Raw genomic sequence first — 22,510 nt, 5'->3', positions numbered from 1 at the left:
AATTGAGTCTGGTTAACCCCTTCACGGCAGCCTTTTGTTTTTTTTTTAAATACACTCATTTGAACTGCTGTCACTTGTTACTCTTATATTATAATGTGTGTGTGTATATATATTTCTGAGGCTTGTGGAATCTGCTTAGATCACAGGCTGTGCATAAGCTGACATCTAGTGGAAGCTGCATAGTATTACAGTTGTTGTTTTTGAAACTCGAAAAGGGACGTCGACAGGACGTGCCAGTAATACTATCCCTAGTGTGACGTCCCCTGGACCCATGATCCCTCGCGCGTCTAGGTCCCTCAGATAGTTATTTTTTCCCGCTATTCTAGACGGACACGTATAGCGGGGTTCCTTTCGGTGTAAAGTCATTGACTATTTACAATTAGCGATAGTATTTCTCTTTATCCTTTCACCGACCTGCGAAACACCACGCCGGTGAAGACAGAGAAATTGCTCATCGAAGACTACTGCAACGGACCGTTCGGCCTTGGAAGGCCACCCCCGGCCTCGGCCCAGACAACAGGGAGAGCGGGTGGGGGGGCATTTTATGATGCATATACTCCCCTTCCTACACCTTGTTCGCCCAGCTGCCATAACCTATTATTATGGAAAATGCACCTTTTCAATTCTGCCCCAAGTGTAATCGCAAATTCCCGTGGTTAGACAAACACTTAGTTTGTGACTTGTCTCCCAAGAGACCACATCTAAAAGTCTTGTCGAGCGTGCAGGCTCTTCAAGCCAAAGACGTTAAAGGACCGCTTCATGATATGCTGGGCCCACCACACCAGGCAGCTCGAGGCCATAGAGATAGAAGGCGCCTTTAGCGATGGCAGCGACGCCGTCCTCTCGGACGACGAGGGCGACGGAGTAGCTCCAGCTACTCAAGCGCAGGCCCCTGACCCCGTAGGACAGGCCGGCGGCCATGTTATGGGGTCTACACCCGGCGGCGGTAGCGCTACAAAGACGCACACCACTAAGCACATACATCCAGGTCGAGACTCGACACATGGGTCGAGTGATCGACAACGTTCGACACGAAGGGAAAGGTCAGCTGAGTCCTAGTTCTCTGTGCAATCAAGATCTCCACACGACCGGGCCCAACCGTCGAAAGACGGCAAGGGTGTCGCTCGTAAAACTCCCTCCGAAGGTCGATCGTCCGCGGATGAGGACTCAGCCCTACCCGCATCTGAAATTCGAGGCTCGGCATCAGATAAGGTGGCAGGTTCCAAGTAGTCAGTAAAACACTCCTCTGGGCCCCGGGGAGTGGGGGGGGGCATCACAAAATGACCTCAGAAACTCCTCATAGGGACAAGAGCCATCTCAGGGAAAAAAACACCTCAGAAGGAAAAGCTTAAACAATCCAGGCCCATAGAAAAACCTAGAGAGTCTAGGCCTAAGGTGGTACCTCCCACAGGTGAGGAGTTAGGGCACTCCCCTCAATCTGTGGTAATACCAAGTTCCAAAGAATGGTCTTCCCAACATATTGAGTGATGAAAAGAATGACCTTTAGGGACAATTTTTTCAAAAAGAACCCCGATTACCTTCAGAGCTTCAACTCCACTCCCCCACCACAGCTCCATCTGGTTCTCAAGCCTCTGCCTTACCTACTCAACCCCCTTCTAAGAGGTCTTGTTCAAATGTTCCTTTACAGAGTACAGTCGTAGATCTCTATGACCCTGAATCAGACCAAGATCTCCTTTGTAGAGGCAGCTGACCCTCAGTTTATTGATGAGGATACAGGGGACCCTTATTATGGGGATGACGAGGACCAAGAGGCAGACCAAGAAGCCAATATGTACTCTATAGATTCCCCTCTTAACCAAGACACTCCAGTTGTCGATTCTCCTATTGATAATCAACCCCTCCTCATTGAAGTACTAGCCAAGGCGGCTGAGCACTTTCAGATTGACGCCCAGGAGGTACAGGAGGATAAAGACTTAGCAGAACAAATCCTTGGGAACAAAAAAACAGTGGCCCAGTTAATCCCACTACTGAAATCAGTGCAGCGCAGAATACAGCCATCTTTAGACGCCGCTAATCTCACACGGGCCGTAAACCCACGAGTAGAGAAATTATTAAGACCTGCACCTTCAGACCCATCATATATTAGAGGGCATCTGAAACCAGACTCCTTAGTTGTGACTACAACCAGAAAAAGAGCAGGCACATCCCTTGCTTCATCTGAGGCTCCACCGATAAGGAGAGCAAAGAGATTTATGCCATGGGCAGAAATGTTGCCTCCTCCTGCGGCCTATTGCACCAGAATATCGAACAATGCAACTCTTGGCTAGTTACAACTGCCACAAGTGGGAGGAAATGTCTGCTTTACTTGCGTCTGCCTCAGAGCCACTCAAATCCCAACTAGCACAGGTGGCTGCAGATGGGAGGGCAGTGTCTAGCTGTCTCCTTAAAACCAATTTTGATGCGGCAGACAATGCCGGAAGAGCCATTGCGCAAGGGACCATTATTAAAAGGCATGCATGGCTGCGCCAGTCAGGTTTTGGACCAGAAACGCAGGCCACTCTAATAAACATGCCGGTTGAACCTAATGTGCTCTTCGGTAAGGCCGTAGAAGACAACCTTAAAACAGCAAAGGATGAGTATGACATTCTCTTAAATCTTTAGGTCAACTCACAAACAAGCCTTCTGGACAGATGGGTAATGGAAATTGTTGCTGTTTTCGAGGCCACAACTCTCAACGAGGATCCAGCTATAATTAAGGTTAGGGTTTCTCCTGGAGAAATAATGAAGACCAATCCTCCCAGGGCTATCCCAGAGGTCGGGGCAGAGGCCCTGCTCGAGGTGGCACTCCACCTAAGAGCAAGTGACATTCCGCTTCAGATGCCCTCCCATGCTTCTCCAGTAGGAGGGCGCATTTCCAACTTCACCCCAGCATGGGAGGGAATCACCTCAGACAGATGGGTGCTTCCACAGTAGCAGGCGGATACTGTACAGAACTACTCCAACATCCCCACGACCACCCCCCACGACAGAAGATCCACTCAGAAGAACACCAGCATATCCTTCTCAAAGAGATGGCCATAATTCTATTAAAGGACGCCATCAAAGTTGTCCCGGCCAACCAGGTAAACGGGGGCATTTATTCAACTTACTTCCTTGTGCCAAAGAAATATATAACCATGCACCCATTATTAGATTAGCGCCCTGCAACCAAGTTTGTCAAGCCACAAAAGTTCTGCATGACTATGCTACAAGAGGTAATCCCTCTCCTAAAAAGGGGGGGAGGTTACATGGCAACACTGGATATGAAAGAAGCCTATTTTCATATTTCAATGTTCCCCGCGCACATAAGATTCTTGCGTTTCAAGGAACCGGCACTACCAATTCAAGGTGCTGCCCTTCGAGAATAGCCTTGGCTCCAAGGGTATTCATAAAGGTACTGGCGGTGGTGGCAGCGCACCTGTGCAGGGAGGCAATCCCAGTGTACACTTACCTGGGCGACTGGCTCATTACAGGGGAATCGCCCCTGATTTGCAGACAAAACATTCAGAGAACAATCAACCTCCTCTTTTAATTGGGCTTCTCCATCAACGGGAAAAAGTCAGGCCTAGTGCCAAGCACTTCAAAACAGTTACTAGGAGCTGTCTTAAACACAGAGAAGGGGTTGGTCTTTCCATTAGAGGAAAGAGTAAAAAATGTGTTACTGCAAATACCACATTATCAGACTGGCCGCCAAATAAGGGAGCGCAAAGCTATGCGTTTAATAGGCATGATGCCATCTTGCATTTACCTGGTTCCGTACGCGTGCCTGCGACCCATGCAGGAGTGGTTGGCGAGTGGTCTCAGGCAAGTGGTCATTGGGGCGATCTAAAGGTCGTTTTGCCAACACTTGTACAAAATCTTCGCTGGTGGACAAGAGAAAATCTAACGAAAGGAAAACCTTTCTACGATCCATAGGTACAGGCGGTTGTCACGACAGACGCCTCACTGGCATGGTGGGGGGCTCACTACCTTCACCACACAGCTCAGGGTCTGCGGTCTCGCACTGTAGCTCAGAACCACATCAATCTGCTGGAACCTCTGGTAGTATTCAAAGCCCTTGAGGCATTCGTACCCCAATTAACAAACCTATCTGTGCAGATCCTAACAGACAGCACTACAGCAATGTTTTATATCAACAAACGGGGGGGGGGGGGGGGGGGACACGTTCTCCAAATCTGTCGCAACTTTCACAGCAAATTTGGAAATGGGCACTCAGATGGAAAATGTTCCTGTCGTCGCATGTTCCAGGGAAACTCAACTCTCTAGCAGACTCATTGAGCAGAGATCCCCTACCAGAGGAACACGAGTGGCATCTACACGAAGAAGTCGTAGAACACCTTCTCTCAATGGGTTTTCCCAACTATAGACTTATTTGCCACAAGCGAAAACAGTCAATGCCCAGACTTCGCGTCCTGATTCCCCCAGCCAGGCTCCAAGGGGCACGCCCTATGGATGAACTGGTCAGGGAAATTTGCTTACGCTTTTCCCCTCCAACACCCCTCATGAGGAAGGTGGTGAACAAGATACACAAAGAACCGATGATGCTTATCCTAGTTGCTCCTATGTGGGCAAGACAACCATGGTATCCACATCTGCGTAAACTGGCGATGTGCGATCCCATCAAATTCCCGTGCCAGTACAACCTACTCACTCCGCACGAGGGACTAACAGTGCACTGCACCCACAGCCGCACTCTATGAACTTGGCAGCATGACTCCTGAAGTCATAGAGTTCGGACTTCTCAACCTGCCACAGAGATGCATGGAGATCTTAAAGGAATCAAGTAAACCAAACACCTAGGCACTGTTACTTTGACAAATGGAGAAGATTCGTAATTCGGTGCCAGGCTAAACAAATCAACCTGGTAGAATGTATGCCATCCCACATTCTAACTTATATGCTCCATTTGAAAGATGCAGGATTAGTATTCAACTCCCTATACGTCCACCTGGTGGCTTTGTCAGCCTACACAACCTCTCATATTAAGGTCTCATGGTGGAAAGTACCGGTCATCCAGGCATTTATGGAAGGAGTAAAGAGACTCCACCTCCAATTTCTAACCCACAGCCAGGTTGGGACCTCAATGTGGTACTCGCTAAGTTCATGGGACCCCCTTTCGAGCCTGTGCACAAGTCTAGTCTCAAACAACTGACTTATAAAACTGCCTTCTTAGTGGCTATCGTCTCCATAAGAAGAGTTAGTGAAATTCAAGCATTGTCAGTGCAGGATCCTGTCTTTGTTGTACACAAAGACATGCAGGTTTTACGTATTCACCTTAGGTTCTCCCCTAAATTCATCTCCAAATTTCATGTAAACCAGTCGATTGAGCTACCGGCTTTCTTCCAGGAACCCAACAGCTCAGCTGAGGTAAAACTTCACACACTAGATGTGAGGAGAGAGGTCCTCTACTACGTAGACAAGACCAGAACGCTAAGAAAGACAGAACAATTGTTTGTCTCCATAGACAGCATTTGTAAGGCAGCTACATGGAGCTCTATACATACTTTCACACAGCACTACTGCATTGACATTCATTCAAAGTCCGATAAACGAGTGGGACAAGCGGTTCTAAGACATTTATTCGCTAATGAACCTACTCCCATCCCACCTCCTTCTTCCACTTCTCGCTAATCTATCCACAGCAGGTGATCTAAGCAGATTCCACAAGACTCAGAAGGGATACATTACTTACCGTAATCGTATTTCTGATGCTTGTATCGGCTTAGATTCACATGCGACCCACCCTTCCTCCCCTCGGAGAGTAGGCGCATGGATGCTTATGAGCTTGTCCGATATGTATCTGCTTGGATGCAACTGTACTCACGCTACACCTCATGTCAGAAAAATAACAATCTGAGAGACCTAGACGCGTGAGGGATCATGGGTACAGTGGACGTCACACTAGGGATAGTATTACTGGCATGCCCTGTGGACGTCCCTTTTCGAGTTTCGAAAACAACTGTAATACTCCGCAGCTTCCACTAGATGTCGGCCTATGCACAGCATGTGAATCTAAGCCGATACAAGCATCAGAAATACAATTACGGTGAGTAATGTGTGTGTGTGTGTGTGTGTGTGTGTGTGTATGTATGTATGTATGTGTATATATATATATGTATTTATTTCAGATGCTTGTGAATCTGCTTAGAATCACATGCTGTGCATATAGTCCGACATCTAGTGTTAATCGCAGAGTATTGCATCCTTATATCGAGGATCGAAAAAGGGACGTCGAAATGGGGGTGACTGTAACACTATCCTTAATGTGGCGTGTAGTGTACCCAAAATCCTTCACATGTCGAAATCCCACCAGATTGTTTTTTCCACCGTTGTAGTCGGTCGTATATTGCAGTGCTTGTTACAGAGAATATATTGCTTTATCTTTGCTTAGCGCGTTATCGCCAAACTTCTTTGGCTGTCACAATGACTACGACATCCTCTTGACGACTGATATTGCCTCTCTGACGTTACACCTCTGGAGGCTCGACGGCTAATTTCTGATTACTGACTTTCTGCTGAGAATGCCTTTTCTTTGCCCCCTCCCTTCATCTGGCTGCTCTTTCTCTCTTTATGGAGTGAACACTGTTTAAATGTTTCCTGTCCTGCAGCAGCAAAGTTCAGTGGAAGGACACTCCTAAAGAGTGCAATCAGCGACCTCCTTGTGCCCACAGCGAGCAGTGTTGCAAGGCCTGTAAACATTTTTGGCCCACATCCCTAAAAGGCAGGCGCACCAAGCGGTGGGTGGCGTACGCCATGCAGGCCGAGAGTCACTCCCCCAGCGTCGCCTTGAACGAGGAGTCTGTCTATTTGCAGCCGCAGCTCCGATTCGGAGGACGAAGATTTAACACTGAAATCTTCAGATTCTTGGCACCGATAAGTATGCTACGGCAGTGCGATGGGAAGAGCACACCCCTGTGACAAGGACACACACCATACTACTACACACACACACCCATAAGCTTCACTCGACAGATTCGTCGAGGAAGCCATTGGCGCCTGTCGGCCCGCCAAGACCTTTCGGGCCTACTGAACCTCGCAGTCCAGGGCCTACTGCAAGACATCAAGACTACATCTTTAATGGGTACTTCCCATGAATCTTCAACCCTCGGTGCTGTAGAATCGAAAGCTACGCCGTAACGAGACCACCCATCCAAACCGCTTTCCAAAGCTCTAGGTAAAGCTTTGAGGCCCATTCTCACGACCCTGGCCCTAAAAAGGACTCCCCTTTACCTGAGGGGTATTCTACAGCCTCTTCCCCTCCCCTCCCCACCTCCGGCCCTGCAACAGGATCCCGTTCCACCTGCATCCCCCATCACTCCCGCCCTGATGCTAATTCCTCTGGGTGGACTAGGCCTGTATGGAGAAGATGTCTCAGTTGATCAACTTTTCAGACCACTTTGACGATATTTTTAAGCGGCATAGGCCTGTGGCTACTTATACTTGTCCCAAGCCTCCTTTCTACAGGGGCAGTGTTTGCATCTCTGTCTGAAAACCACCCACTCGTACTCCCTGTGGATGTGCTCCATGAGGACCAGGAGGACCCTGATCCTGATGAGGACCTCTACTATGTACTCGATCCGGATCAGACCTCACTGCACCCCGTCTCTCAAGACCCAGACTGGGGTCCATGCTAATGACCAGGGCACTACTTGGCACACTACTCTGGCTCATGACCCTCACCCAGTTAACATTTTCTTAGATATTCCCCCAAACCCCCCTACGTTGTTTTAGCTCCTGGACTTGTTTGTTTATTTGATAGAGCGCAACCAAAACCCTCAGGTAGCTGAGCGCAAACATTACAAGCATACTTAAAGCTTAGTTACAGGGTAGGTAGGTACATATATACATAACTGAAACATAGTTACTAACACATAATTTGCAGTGATACCCATGGATACATATGGATATTCCCAAATAAGTATACAGTCACGTGGTACAATAGGATATATACAGTTGAAGGTGGTCAGGCCTGGCGGGCATTATATAGACTGTGCAGTCAGGGTGTGGGGGGGGCCATAAAAGGCTCAGTTAGAGGTAAAGAGGTCGACAGGATTAGACGTTATTCGTCCGTATCCAGGTGAGGACTTTGTCTAAATCTGGAGTAGGGCTGGTCTGTTCTAAGATCTAAGGGGAGTCCATTCCAGGATTGAGCAGCTATGACCGGGACACTAGATCCGCCGGCTGTAGTCGGTTTAAATCTGGGAACCTCTAAGGTGTAGGCGTTGGCGGATCTCATGGGTCGGTTAGTGGTCCTCTTATTTATTCTTTCTGCCAGGTAGGGTGGCACTATGTTATTCAGGCATTTGGACGTGAGAGAGAGTGTTTTGAGAAGATCCTGCCCTTAATCTTAAGCCAGTGGACATCTCTTCTAGATGCAGAGATGTGTTCTCTGTTCGGAATATTTAGAGCTGCTCTAAGGGCATTATATTGGAGTCGTTGCATTTTGTCCATGATGTAGTTATTGGATCCCGCATACAGAGCATTGCAGTAATCCAGTCTAGATAATATAAGTGCATTGGCTAAGGTGATACGGCTAGTTTGAGAGACATGGTCTGCAGGCTCGGATCAGTTTGCAAGTATATGCTGTTGATGATGCTAGTGAATTGACTTGCTTCTTAAGGTTAAGTGCAGAGTCAAGGTAGAAGCCAAGGGTTTTAACTGCAGGCATCACTTTGATGACATTGTCAATGTTGAATGATGCATAGCTGGGGTTGAGTATTTTTGATGGCAATCTCTGTACCTAGGATCAGTAGCTCCGTTTTGTCGTTGTTCAGGCATAGGCCATGGGATGCCATCCATGCCTGAATGAGGAGGTATATCTTATTTACTAAGGCTGAGTCCTCCAGGAAGTTGCTCGAAAGGGGAATGAGGATTTGGGTGTCATCTGCGTAGTTAGTATAGGTGACACCCAAACTGTCCAACTTGTCAAACAAAGATGTTATACATAATGGGAGATACAAAAGATCCCTGAGGTACGCCGCAGGGGACTTGTATGGGATCAGCAGCTGCTGAGGGGATAAGACTCTCATTGTACGGTTAGCTAGGAAGGACTGAACCCAGGTTATGGCATCACTTGAGAAATGGGCAGCTGACCTACAGTGGTTGCATAATAATGCATTATCCACTAGGTTGGAAGCTGCAGATAGGTCAAAGAGGAGTAGCATAGCTGATTTCCCAGTGTCCATCGACTCATCAATTTGGGTCTTAAGGTCAATCAAGGCTGTTTCTGTGCCATGGAGGGTGCGGAAGCCAGACTGACGTGATCCTAATAAGTGGTTAGCTTCTAGATAGACCTGTATTTGTAGGTAAGCTACTCTGTCAATGATTTTGAGTAAGAAAGGGACAGTGGATATGGGTCTGTAATTAGTCGGGATTGATGGGTCTAGCGTTTGTTTTTTAAGTAGTGGGAGCACCCAGGATTGTTTAAGGTTATTAGGCACTAGGTTAGTCTTGAAGCAGGCGTTGATGAGCTTCGAAATGAATGGGGCTAAGTCTCTAGCTGCATCCTTTATAATTTGGGCTGTGCATTTGTCTCCTTTGCAGTTAGAGGGTTTAAGTAAGAGTATGATTTTTTTCTGTTTCAGCGATGGACATTTTCTTGAAGTTGAAGGTAGAGTGGTACTGTCCTGTGTGATTAAGGGTTGTTGCTGAGGTAGAGGCTCCGCAGGTAAGAGCAAAGAAGCTTTCTTTTTAGCTATTTTGATTTGGAGGGAGGTGATTTTATTCGATAGGGCATTGTGTATGTCGGTGCACCAAGGTTTGTCCTTAGGAGTGTTATCAACCTGTGGTATTGGTGATTCCATCTTGCGAAGGATAGAGAATAGTTCCTCAGTGTTCGATTTTGCCTTGGATATTCTGTCATTGAATATATTCTTTTTTTGTACTAGTTATTTCATTCTTGTATAGTTTAGAGAGGTTAGTTAACTTAGCTTTATTCTCCTCGGTGGGCTAGTGGCGCCAAATTGATTAAAGATTTTTTTTAATCCTTAATTCTTTCATTTGGGGTGTGAACCAAGCAATTAAGGTGAGATTTCTGTCTACCTTTGCAGAGTTTGACAGGTGCAATAGTGTCTAGAGCCTTAGTCATGGTGCTATTAAAGACCTCCACTAGTAGGGTGGAGTCTGTGTTGTTGGCTAGCTTGTTAAGAGAGGGGAGAAGATGCAGAAGTCATTTTTCCGCATTAATGTCCTTTTTACTTCTAGTAGGGAGTGGCGGTGCCATAACTCGTTTTGGGGCGGATGAGGTAAAGAGAGGCAGTGAAGGTGATTAGATAGTGGTCAGTCCAGGATTGCTGGGTAATGTTGGTAATAGTAGTATTACAATTCAGGTCAGTGACCCAATCTAGGGTCCTTGCTTTGATGTGGGTAGGGGTGGTGACTTTTTGAGCCAGCACATAGTCCTTCAGAAGTGCAGCCGCTGATTGTGCATGTTTGTCATCATTGTCATTAAGGCCGAGATTAAAGACTCCCAGCAGTAGGATTTGGGCATGGTCTTTAGTGTTGTTAGCTAGGAGACAAGTTAGGTCGTCCTCGAAGGTTCCTAGTGGTCCAGGCGGTCTGTAGACCACATGGATATTAAGGGTACGGTTGTTAGAGAGGTGAAGTTTAGCTGTCAGTATCTCGCAGGATCTGGTAGCCATCCGGTACAGCTGTCACAAGGGCGGGGCCTGCAGCCTCGTGGAGCCAAGTTTCAGTTATGGCAAGCATCTCCAGGTTCTCATTAGTTAGGGTGTCGGCGATATCAACAGCGTGAGCCACTATAGATCTGGCATTAATAAGCAACCCCGATAGTGATAGGGTGCTTGTAGGTTTGGTAGTAGGAGGATGATTAGCTATGGGTAGGTTAACTCTTCGGGAATTTTTTGTCATTATGGCAAGATGTGCAGGGGTCAGATTATAAGAGTTGTGCTGCAGTGTACCTTTATTGGATAATTCTCTGGGTTGGGCAGCATTACGTATGGTGCCTCTGCTGCTATGTTTGTTTTGGGTTCGTAGAGGCGGGGCAGTCTTGATCTCGATCTCAAATTTCAGTTCTTAGGTAAACATGAGGCCAGAGAGGCAGCGGCCATAATGGCAAGGAGGCCTAATATTAAATGGATTATCAGGGTCCTTAGGAATTTGCTCATGAACTAGACTAGACCAGTTGAGAGTAGTCGCGAGGTAAGCTCATGTGGTTAGGGTGGGGCAAAAGTCACTAGTGTCAGACTGAACAAGAGTCGATTCTGTATAGTTTAAAATTATTTTAGGGTCAGAACTAGTTTCAAATGCACATGGATGGGCTAGATTGTTTTCAGAAAAAAAACGCTAGGATCACTTTAAAGGTGGAGCTAAAAACAGATGCGCATGGATAGGCAGGATCAGTTTCAAAATAGGCAAAGTCACTCTTAAATGTACACAATCACATTCTGGTGGGGCTAATAACAGATGTACACAAGAGGCAGGGTCAGTTTCAGATGGGCAAGCCCATGGGCAAAGGCACGAGGCGAGTGGGCAAAGAGTGTGCTTACTGACACGAGCAATACGGGCAATGGTAGGCAAGTATAGCTATGTTCAGATAGAAGGGTGAGGTTGTAGGAGTGCGCAATGCAGAATCCAAGTTACTTGATAGTGACACAATGAACAGGGAATGCAAGGAGTGCCAGGCATGTTATCATATACCAAGTGGCTAGTGGATACTACAAGAATGCAACTAGGCAGTTGGCACTTTCCAATCCGTACAGATCTTTCATGCAGATGCAAATAACCATGGCATTTGGATAGGGTGATAGCAATATGGAATGCTGATGGTTAGGTACCGACGACCTAGAGGCAGATGAATATAGCAGAGTAAGGCATGCTAGGGTTACTGGCGGGTAGCTGGAGACATTAGATCATAAACTACTGCGTTTAGAAAATCGTCAAATGTCTTACGGTATGTATATTACCAAGTAGTAGGAGTAGCAGCATCAGCAACGTTCTAGTGCCAAGTACGGACGGGCAGCGTTCTGGCCATGGGCTCTGTCGACTCTGGACAGGCTCAGGACAGGAAGCCTTGTTGGGAGGCCTTAGTGGGTTGGCCAGTGTTCGCCTGCCGGCGACAGTATTGGCTTGATGTGCAGAAGATCAGACAATCACGGCTATCCGTGGCAAATAGGGGCTGTGTGATGCAGGTTGAAAATGCGGTCAGCCATCTTTGAATGCCCGCAACCTCGTGGACTTTAATGGAGGCTGGCAGAAATCATGAATCTCGTGGCAAAGGCAGGGACCTTGGCTTAGACGCTATTTTAAGGTATCTTGCATTGAGATTACACACACAATGCAGATTTTAAATCTGCTCGAGGCGCAGTAATTCATCGGGCGAGGTGTCAACCAGGATGAAGCAGGGGTACACCCCTGGCCTCACCTATGTAGATGGTGGCACTGCTCCGGCATTGGTGGAGCGAATTCTGCTCCTCCGGTGCTCCAGGTGCACTTGTTGCCCTTAAAAGATCAGATACTCTTCATCAACCTCTTCAAGAAGGCTTCTGACCCCTTAAAAATAGTCACCCAGGATGCTGTACCCGACACAGATTTCCTGGAGGATTTCCTTAAGGAGAAGGTCCAGATCAGTCGGGCAATTCCTCTCCTGAACTCGGTGAAGAAACGCCTTGCCCCTTCCTCATTACACCAAGTGGACTGTTAACACTAGAGTGGAGAACATATTCCGTCCAGTGCCCTCGGATCTCTTGTATATCAGAAGACATGCGGTTCTGGACTCATTGGTGGTAACAACCACCAGAAAAAGGGCAGGGGTAGAAATATCCTAGTCGGAGTCTTCACCGGACAAGGTTGGAAAAAACTTTACGCTGTGAGCAAACGGATCACCACCTCGGCTGCCTTTTGCACTCATATCACCAATAATACTATGCTCCTGGCAAGTTACTGCAATGCCCAGAATGGCCTTCAGAACACTCCAGAGCCTACTCGCACACATCTCTTAACAGTGATGGCTGAAAAGGCGTCCGGTGACAAACAACATCCTCAAGAACACTCTGGATTCGGCTGAAACAGCGGGGCGTGTTCTCGCACAGAGGACCGTGTTAAAGTGCAATGCATGGCTCAAAAACCCAGGGTTTAAGACAGAGACTCAGGCTTCTCTCATCAACAAGCCTGTGGAAGACACTGCTCTCTTCGGTAAGATGGTCAATGAGGCCCTCGAAACTGCAAGAAAAGAGTACAAGACTCTAAAGTCGTTAAATCAAATCTCTGCCAAATCCAACAAGACACCTTTAAAACCCTGTCAGTCCTTTCGCAGGCAAGGTTTTTCCCACTCCTCCCAGGGGAATCTACGGAACAGGAGCGACTCCTTGGTTTTCCAGACAAGGAGCAGCTTCCAGTCCACCCAACGTAAGGGATTTCAGCACGGAAAGGGTAGAGGGAGACAATCTGCAGCCAGAGGCTCTCCAACTTCGGCTAACAAATGACTCCGCATTATGGTTCCCCTCCTATGTCTCCATGGAAGGGGGGAGATTAACATCTATTACCCATGCATGGGATGGCATCACTTCGGACCAGTGGATACTCAAACCATCACCCACATTTACTGCATAGAATTCCTGCAACCACCCCGCTGCCATCCATCCAAGAGTAGACGACTGTCAACAGAACATCTACAGATCTTGCTAGAAGAGTTCCAGATCCTACTCTAAAAGGGAGTGATTGAGGTTTCCCCTCATCTTCAGGTTAACAAGGGTATTTATTCAATATACTTCCTTGTACCTAAAAAGGATATAACCATGTGTCCTGCAAACAAGTTTGTCAAGCCGCAAAAGTTCAGGATGACAACTCTACAGGAAGTAATCCCACTTCTGCAACAGGGGGATTAAATGGCCACATTGGATATGAAAGATGCATACTTTCTTATTTCAATGTTGCCAGCTCACAGAAAGTGCCTTGGGTTCAAGATGGAGAACACCCACTATCAGTTCAAGGTACCCCCCTTTGGTATTGCCTCCGCTCCAAGGGTATTTAGGAAAATATTAGCAGTAGCGGCAGCTCACCTGCACAAGTAGTCCATTTCAGTGTACCCTTATCTCGATGACTGGCTCATAACTGGAGACTCGTTTGAAACGCGTCTGGAGAACACTCAAAAGACAGATGATCTCTGGCTCAATCTGGGATTCTCAACGAGAAACAGACAAGTCAAAGTTTCTGGGGACACTGATTCAGACAGAAGACATTCTCATCTTCCGCTCCGAATGGAGGGTTCAAAACATGTTGTTCCAGATCCCTTAGTATGTATCCAGTCGCTGGATGACTGTACAGAAAGCCATGTGGCTACTGGGGATGATGGCATCCTGCATTTCCAGATTCCACACGCCTGTCTGCGCATGCACCACATGGAGGAGTAGCTCTTGAGCCAATGGTGTCAGGAAAGCGGTCAGTGGGATGATCTAGTGGTTACCTCGACAGCCCTCCTTCAGTCTCTGCAGTGGTGGTCAAAGGAAAACCTTCTGAAGGGGAAGGCCTTTACCACCACCGCAGTAGAAGCCTCTCTCACCACAGATGCATCCCTGTCAGGATGGGGAGCACACCTCCTAGAACTGACAGTGCATGGCATGTGGTCTCCATCAATAGCGTCCAAACATATAAATCTGTTGGAACTACTGCCGGTGTTGAAAGCACTGAAAGAATTCCAAACACATTTACAGGGGAAGACAGTTCTGGTCCTCACAGACAGCACCGCAACCATGTACTATCTGAACAAACAGGGGGGCACTCGCTCTCTAGGGCCATCCCAACTGTCACAGAACATTCCTATCACCACAGCGTGTTCCAGTGCCACTTGCAAGAGCATATTCTACTCAACATCTTTGCAGAATGTGTCATACAGACATCAATTTCTTTGCAACTCTGTCGAACGCCCAGTGCCCAGATTAGGTGTCCAGTTACCCTCAGAAACCGTCTAAGGGGAACGGTATCTGGATAACATGGTCTGGGAGATATGCCTACACTTTCCCCATGATTCCCTGTCTCAACAGGATAGTGCACAAGATGCACCAGAGCAAGTCACACTGATCCTGGTAGCACCATTGTGGGCCCGGCAGCCACGGTCCGCTCATTTTATGAGAATGTCCGTCTCCCCTCCCAGGAAACGGATATGCCCATACAACATGCTGTCACAAGACCTAGGGAAAACACTGCACGTGCCCCCAAACACTCAACTTAGCAGCTTGTCTCCTGAAGTCATAGATTTTGGGCTCTAACTACCTCAAAGATCTTTACACCAGGCATTGTTATTGCAATAAATGGAAACGTTTTGTCATTTGGTGCAATACTAAATCATCAACGCTATTGACTGTTATATATTCGTAGATATAGTCCTTTATCTACTACACCTCTTAGATTCAGGACTTGTTTTCATTTCTCTAAAGGTCCACCTTGCTGCCCTCTGTGTATAGCAAGGTTTCATGGTGAAAAATATCTGTAATTAAGGCATTCATTGAAGGGGTAAAAAGACTTCACCCTCCAATTTCTAACCCATCTCCCGGATGGGACTTGAATTTTGTTCTCGCAAGACTAATGGGACCTCCTTTTGAGCCAATGCATATAGCCAGTCTTAAGGCCCTCACCTATAAGACTGCCTTCCTAGTGGCCATTACCTCTATAAGAAGAGCGAGTGAACTGCAGGCTCTCTCAGTTCAACACCCATTTGTGACCATCCATAAGGAGAAGGTTGTACTGCACACACACCCAGGCTTTGCGCCTAAATTATTTTCTAAGTTCCATGTGAATCAATCCATCGACCTTCCTACTTTCGTTGAGAATCTACCAAACTCAGCTGAAATAAGCCTCCATACACTAGATGTTAATAGAACAGTGGTGTATTAACTTGAGTAGACGAAAACACTAAGAAAGACACGCCAATTATTTGTTTGTTGCTGCTGCGAGAGAAGGCGACCCTGTCTCTAAATCAGCTATTTCTAAATGGATTGTTAAATGCATCACAATGTGTTATTCTCTTGCCAAGAGAGATTTACCCTTTACGCCTAGCGCTCACTCTGCTCAAGGCACAGGAGCTACTCTAGCCTTTATTGCAAATGTTCCTCTTGATTCTATTTGCAAAGCAGCTACCTTGAGTTCTGTTTGCACTTTCACTCAACATTTACTGCTCAGATGCACACTGTTTGATTCTCAGGTAGGACAGGCGCTGCTAAGACCTTTTTGCTACATTTCCTTCACACTTCCTGGTACTGCTCACTTGTGATTCAAAGCAGATTCACAAGCATCAGAAGACATGCATTACTGACTGTAATCGTATTTCTGATGATTAGATTTACATACGCCCAGCTTTCCTCCAATCTTGGACTAGAAGGAACATGAACATTGTATACCATTTTTCCCTCTGTACTCTGCGATGAATCCTACGGACCCCTCAATAAACCCATGCCTAAAGTCTCCTCCCAGGTGGCTAGGGAAAGGCAGACTTTGTGATCCCCATTCTGGGGGTGGTATACTGTGGGAGGATCATATGAGGGGGGGGGAACAGTCAGTAAGACTGGGAAGAACCCCTTTTTAACTTCCCCCGTAATTCTAACCTTTTGATGGCTGTTTGCTAAACAGTGGTTGAAAGATCTAACCTGGTTAATGAGGACTACAAGTCCCATACTCCCATGAGTACTGGGATGATGAAGAGGGCTGAAGAAGCATGCCGTAGCAACGGTCAGGCAATTAAGCCTAACAGACTATACCTAAAGGAAACTGGGAGGCATGAAAGGCCTCCTCAGGGGCAGGCACAGTGCTGGCAAACCAAGAAGAAGTGGGAGAACAAGAGAGATGCCGGAATGTAGCTGCAGCAGATTACACCTGCTTGTTCTGAGAGGGTCCTGCCCCCCAAACCCCCAAAATCTGAAGTGTAGAGGCTGCGAAGCACAACTGTCTTTCCACATGTGAGCCTGATTGCTGGCCAGGAAACATGTTGGAGACCGAGGCGAGAAGCTGTGGTCGAGTCGCGGGTCCTATGTTGAGTGGCTGGACCGAGGACACCTTGGCGGAAGAAGGGTATGGGTCCCAAGTGAGCCAGAAGCAGTAGAAATTGTGCAACATGCAGGAAGAGGATCACAGAAGTCAGTGAGTCAAACCTGGAGTTCTGTTTCCTTGCGCGAGCACTTCCGGCAATAGTATCCAGCTTGAATGTTAACTCGCTTGGAAGCAGAAGCGAGTAGAAGTTGTTCGGGAACAATGGAAAGTAGCACTTGCATGTGAACCAAAGCAGTCCTTTAACTCGCCTAGAAACAAGCACTGCTAAACGCCCATTGTTAAACCCTTAAGCTAAGAAGTGGTTGAGTGTGTCTCTCATTAAAGGGACTGAACATTGCAAAAGCATTATTGAACACTTAAAGCTTATAAATCTTAACAAGAAGTGGTTGTGTGTGCCTAATTTTGTTTTCCAAGTGAAGATTGAACTTCTTTTTTCTTACCAACAATCGTTACTCTCAAAAGAAGCTAGGTATTTAAATATTGTAACTGCAGTGGGAGAGAGCATAAGCATTGCCCAAGCCAAGAGTGGCCCCTCTTTGAATTGGAAAACGCCCTTTCTGAAAGCCAGAAAACAGTACTACAATTACTCTGAGACCAATATAAGTTCAACCTTGCCCAAGCTACAAGTGTGCACGCATTAACTGAAGCAAGGAGACTAGCACCAAGGCTTCAGGGTAATTAATTGGCTTACAGTTGGCATAGAGATGAAAGCTAAGCTGGGGGAATGGAAACCTTGTGGCTTATGAACACAGTTGGAAGTTGACGCAACCTTTTATTGCCAGAAACTGGTGCAGAAGGAAGAGGTGGGTCCAAAGGGCAATCTTGTGCTGTTATTGGTGGTATACAGACAAGATAGGCAAAGAGTCTGCCCCTCTTGAAGAGAGATATTCAGAGGAAGAGTGCCTTGCCTGGTTGAAGGTGTTGGAGTGATTTACTTGACTCTTGTCCAAAACTGTCTTGAAATACAAAGTACTGTGGTATATCTAGTTGTCAGTAGATGCAAGACTTCAGTGGTTCCATTGATTTGGAACGCTGTGAATGTCCTCATGGTAAACTTTAATAGAAGAGAAGTTGTTTAGAAGCAATACAACTGTGAAGTCATACGGACAAATATACCTATTGTGAATTCTAACCTGAATAGAGGAATAATTACTTTAAAATAAGACTAGTGGTCTTCAAACATTCTAGAAGTTGTTTTCCTTTTTGAACTGTGTCAAGTCTTCTTGGATAACTGGAAGTGGTAAACGGCATTGTGGAAGATATAACATTGATGCTATTCAAAGGAAGTGGAACATCTATATTTCACCAAGAATATGTACTTTTGTTGGGATTGTGGTTGACAGATCTTCACATTGAGACATTTTAAGAACTGAACTAAGACTTTGCTATCTATCTGGAATTACCTATGAACATTGAAACTGAACATACTTTGAATCCTGGGGAATTTAGATCACCCAGGTGGTTAAAAGGTTGTCACAATACTGTGAACATTACTGTTGATTTGAAATGCCATATATTTCTGTTGGTATTTGATGTTTGTGTGAGGGACAGACTTCCTGTGTTAGTGTTTCCCTTTAGTTTGGGTAGGTAGGGAAACCCAGAGCAGAGTAGGCATAGTGAGGCATTTTGGCATAATTTCTGTTCACATAAAATGCCATGTCTTGAAGGCACCAGCACACATCATAATTTAAGGAAATGTTGAATGCACAAGAATATTCCCTTGTAAAGCCCTATTGGAAAGGGTTTGCTTGTGTGCTACACAATGGAAAAGGCAAGGAGTTTAAGTTTGGTGTCACAAGTTGGGACACCAAGGATTCACTGATGTGATTCATTCCTCACATACGCGCACCCTCTGGTACTCTCAAAGCTCCCACAGCATCCGCATACTCAGTAACAAAGCAACATACTGTCATGATTAGCGGCAGGAGCTGGGAGTCAGTCAACTAGTCAGCTGCCTGGCAATTTACAGAGGTCTCAGATAGGATCTAATTTATAGTAAGGTGCTTCCACTTATAAAGATCTCGCCAACAATATTAAAGTGTTTGTTGCTGCTCCTGTTTTTTTTTTTTTATAGTAGCCACAACAATGCTCTTGGCAGAGAAAAATGTACAGAAAGTAACAAATTAATGCAGATTATCATGTACCTATGGGGATGATTTCTTGACTGTAGCATTGATCAGTTACTTCACAATGAGCTTTAAATTCTAATATATGTATTTCATTCTTTTAAATAGGCTTTGGCCAAGCAATCCCATGCATGGGGGACATACAGTGATGGTCATGCAGTTTTAGACATTCCAAAGAACGTTACCAAGAACAGCTTAAAAGAAAGATATTGAGTGTTGGGAAATGGAAGACCCAAGGACAAGAGTAAATGAAAATGAAGCCACGACTATACATCAGTCATCTGGATTGGATAAGAGCATTACGAAAAAGCTGAAAGAAATCAAAGGAAAGAAAACTCATGTGTGCATTGATTGCGGTAGAAAGTTTGTAACCCATTCATTGCTGATTAACCATCAAAGAAGTCACACGGGGGAAAAACCATTTTTGTGTACTGAATGTGGTAAGGGTTTCAGTTGGATGTCATCCCTTGTCACACATCAAAGAACACACACCGGAGAGAAACCCTATAGCTGTAGGGAATGCAGTACAAGTTTCAGTGACGGTTCATCGCTGATTAAGCACAAAGCGATACACAAAGGTGAGAAGCCCTATGCATGCACAGAATGCGAGAAAAGCTTTATTTCTGCCTCGTACCTGATAAAACACCAGCGAATCCACACAAAAGAGAAACCATATGCATGTACTGAATGTTGTAAACGTTTCAACCAAATGGCGCATCTGACCGCTCACAAGGCCGTGCATGCTGGAGTGAAACCATATTCTTGTGGTAAATGTGGTAAATGTTTCCGCCAAGCATCACACTTGACGAGGCACCATAGTGTACACAATGAGAACAACCCATTTCTATGCATTGAATGCGGGAGGAGTTTCAAGGATTCAACAATGCTGAACAAGCATACAAAACTCCATGCACAAGATAAACCGTACATATGTTCTGAGTGCGGGAAATGTTTCAGTGTCCAAAGTTTGCTAACCTTGCATCACAGAACTCACACAGGAGAGAAGCCATTTTCATGCAGTGAATGTGGGAAAGGCTTTAGCCAATCATCGCACGCAAACAGACACCAGAAAATACACTTGCAGCAAAAACTGGCTCTGTGAAATGAATATTCATCCTCTTAACCTACTTTCTGGTTCTTTTCTGGCTTCTTGTATAGCAATGGTGACATTCTACTATGAACGGTGTATTGCTCTTGTCTCTACAGAGGAAAGGGAAGATATGGACTTTTCTTATGCTGGGAGCACAAACCAGAAAAGTAATACTTGAGAAATGTATTTATTTAGAATTTTAGTTGACCGTGCCATTGTAACTTAAAATGCTCGAGTATAGAGAGTATACTCAATGATGAGTTTTTATTTAGCACATTTTGCCTGTCTTGCTTTTAGTGCATTCAGAAGTATATAATTCATGCAGAATATACAAAAGGATATACCATTCAATTGGCATTTTAAAATCATTATACACAGGAAGGACACCCAAAAAGCAACATCATGGAAGTGCCACTCATGAAACGGGAAGCTATGAATGCGCTCAGTGCAGTATATGAGAAGAGAAAAAATTATTGTTTATGTGCAAATTTCCATAGAAAAGGCCTTATGAAGGTATTATACAAATGTTCTTAATGTTTGTATAGCCTCTAAAGCAAATAAATAAAAAAATGGCTATAGGAAACTTGGGTCTTTTCTTTATTCATTAGGTCCGATTATGTTTCATTGTGATGGTGTTCTCTAGTCAGTATGGAAAATATACTGACTTTTTTACAAGCATTGCAAACTGACAGTGTAATATTACTAAATGTTCTTAAAGTGCAGACCTAGCTTGAGAGCAGCTGACGTGGCCCCTAGGGTACCCTCGTGAATGGAAACAAGGCACAATCACCACACACAAACTGATACACCAGACACGAGGTTCAATTCCCAAAATCAAGGGTTTATTGCAAAGCAGATAGTCTCAGTCGGCCGACTGGGTCTCACGTCCCGCAACGTGTGTCACCCAGACCTCGTGGGACGCAAGAGAGCGAACATTTTACATCAGTTACATATATACAAAATGACCACCATATTATCAGTAGTGACACACTCAAAACCGCCCATAATGCATCTTCCTTTGCAATGGTTTGATGATTGTCAATTATGACAATTATGACGAATATGATACCGTCAAAGACAGTTATTCAGCAACAGTTGCAATCTGTGAAAGTGCAGACACGATTCTTTGTTACCAAGAACATAGTGCTCTTGTTCTGCAAGCAAGCTGTGTTCGTAGGAGGGACACTATCTCTTGGTTTCTATTTGCGAGCTAGAGGTCGGCTCAATCTAATGGGGCCCAGGAAAGGGGGGCCGTGAAAGTGAGTATAATTCAAGCCTTTAACTGTCTATTTCTACAGTTTCTGCCGCTCCAGCGAGACTAGCTGGCACCTGCGTAGTGATTAAATGCCTTTCTGCTTACTTCCAAGGACTTGTGAGGGAGGAAACCGGTGCATTGCTGTCTGGGCGGTCTTTCAACATGTAGCTTGTGGCCTTGCTCTGTGCATGAGCAGAACGAAATGGAATTCACTTACAGCAAAGCATTTTGAACAGAAAAGCAAAGAAAGCGAAAATTACCAAAATGGCGAATTCTATTACTACAAAATGGACGCTCTCTGGTCATGCTGATGATTCTGTACTGACGGTGCTAGATATATGATGTGGTTGGTTTTAGGCCAACATAATATACCATCTATGCTATGGAAGGGTATTTTCTAGACTCACAAACCTTCCTCTTGGCCGTAAGCCAAACGCATCAACCAAACATCGCGTCTTCCTCTGACCATGTATCTGATTCTGAACTCTGCATACTGCTATTATCGTCATCATTATCATTCATATTAATAGACATGAATTCTTTCACTGTGTTCATTTCGTGATTCGTGTTTGTATTCAATCCGGGAGTTCTTTTCTGTGTCCCCATGTGTATGCATTCATCACTTACTTCAGTGCAAATTATTGGTAGACAGTGTATGCAACAACAACATGTTAGGAAAACTCAGAGCACCGCTGCTAGAATTGCAACCAATTTCCATCCCCATGAGCTTAATAATTCCCAAAACCAGGAGCTTGTGTCTAATTCCCAACTACCTACTGGGGGATGGAGGTCAGAGCTCAGGATGTGTAATTTTCTTATTGCCTCCAAAATTGTAGGGCTCAGTCACTTACAAATACGCAACACGATGACCCCACGATTTTGCAAACTCCTCCACGATCAGTCAAAACTATGTCAAGAGCCATCCTATTTTGAAGTGTCATTAATCTAATTGCCTTTTCCTCCAGAGTCATATTATACAATATATCCATTGTTCCATTTATTGTTTTCTCTAAAATCCAGGACAGTTGTCTTATATGAATT

General features: G+C 45.5%; 1 long non-coding RNA gene across 1 annotated transcript in view; it reads left to right on the top strand.

The window, feature by feature from the left end:
* Window positions 1-20,797, top strand: part of LOC138516957 (uncharacterized) — a 37,361-nt gene extending 16,564 nt beyond the window's left edge. Inside the window, exon 2 of the long non-coding RNA XR_011282335.1 lies at window positions 19,233-20,797. This is a non-coding gene — a long non-coding RNA (uncharacterized lncRNA). The remainder of the gene's footprint in view (window positions 1-19,232) is intronic.
* Window positions 20,798-22,510: the final 1,713 nt, after the last annotated feature.

Source organism: Ambystoma mexicanum, chromosome 6q (genome assembly GCF_040938575.1).
Source record: "Ambystoma mexicanum isolate Mex_15411 chromosome 6q, UKY_AmexF1_1, whole genome shotgun sequence".
NCBI lineage: Eukaryota > Metazoa > Chordata > Amphibia > Caudata > Ambystomatidae > Ambystoma > Ambystoma mexicanum.
This window is presented reverse-complemented; position numbering and strand designations above follow the sequence as displayed.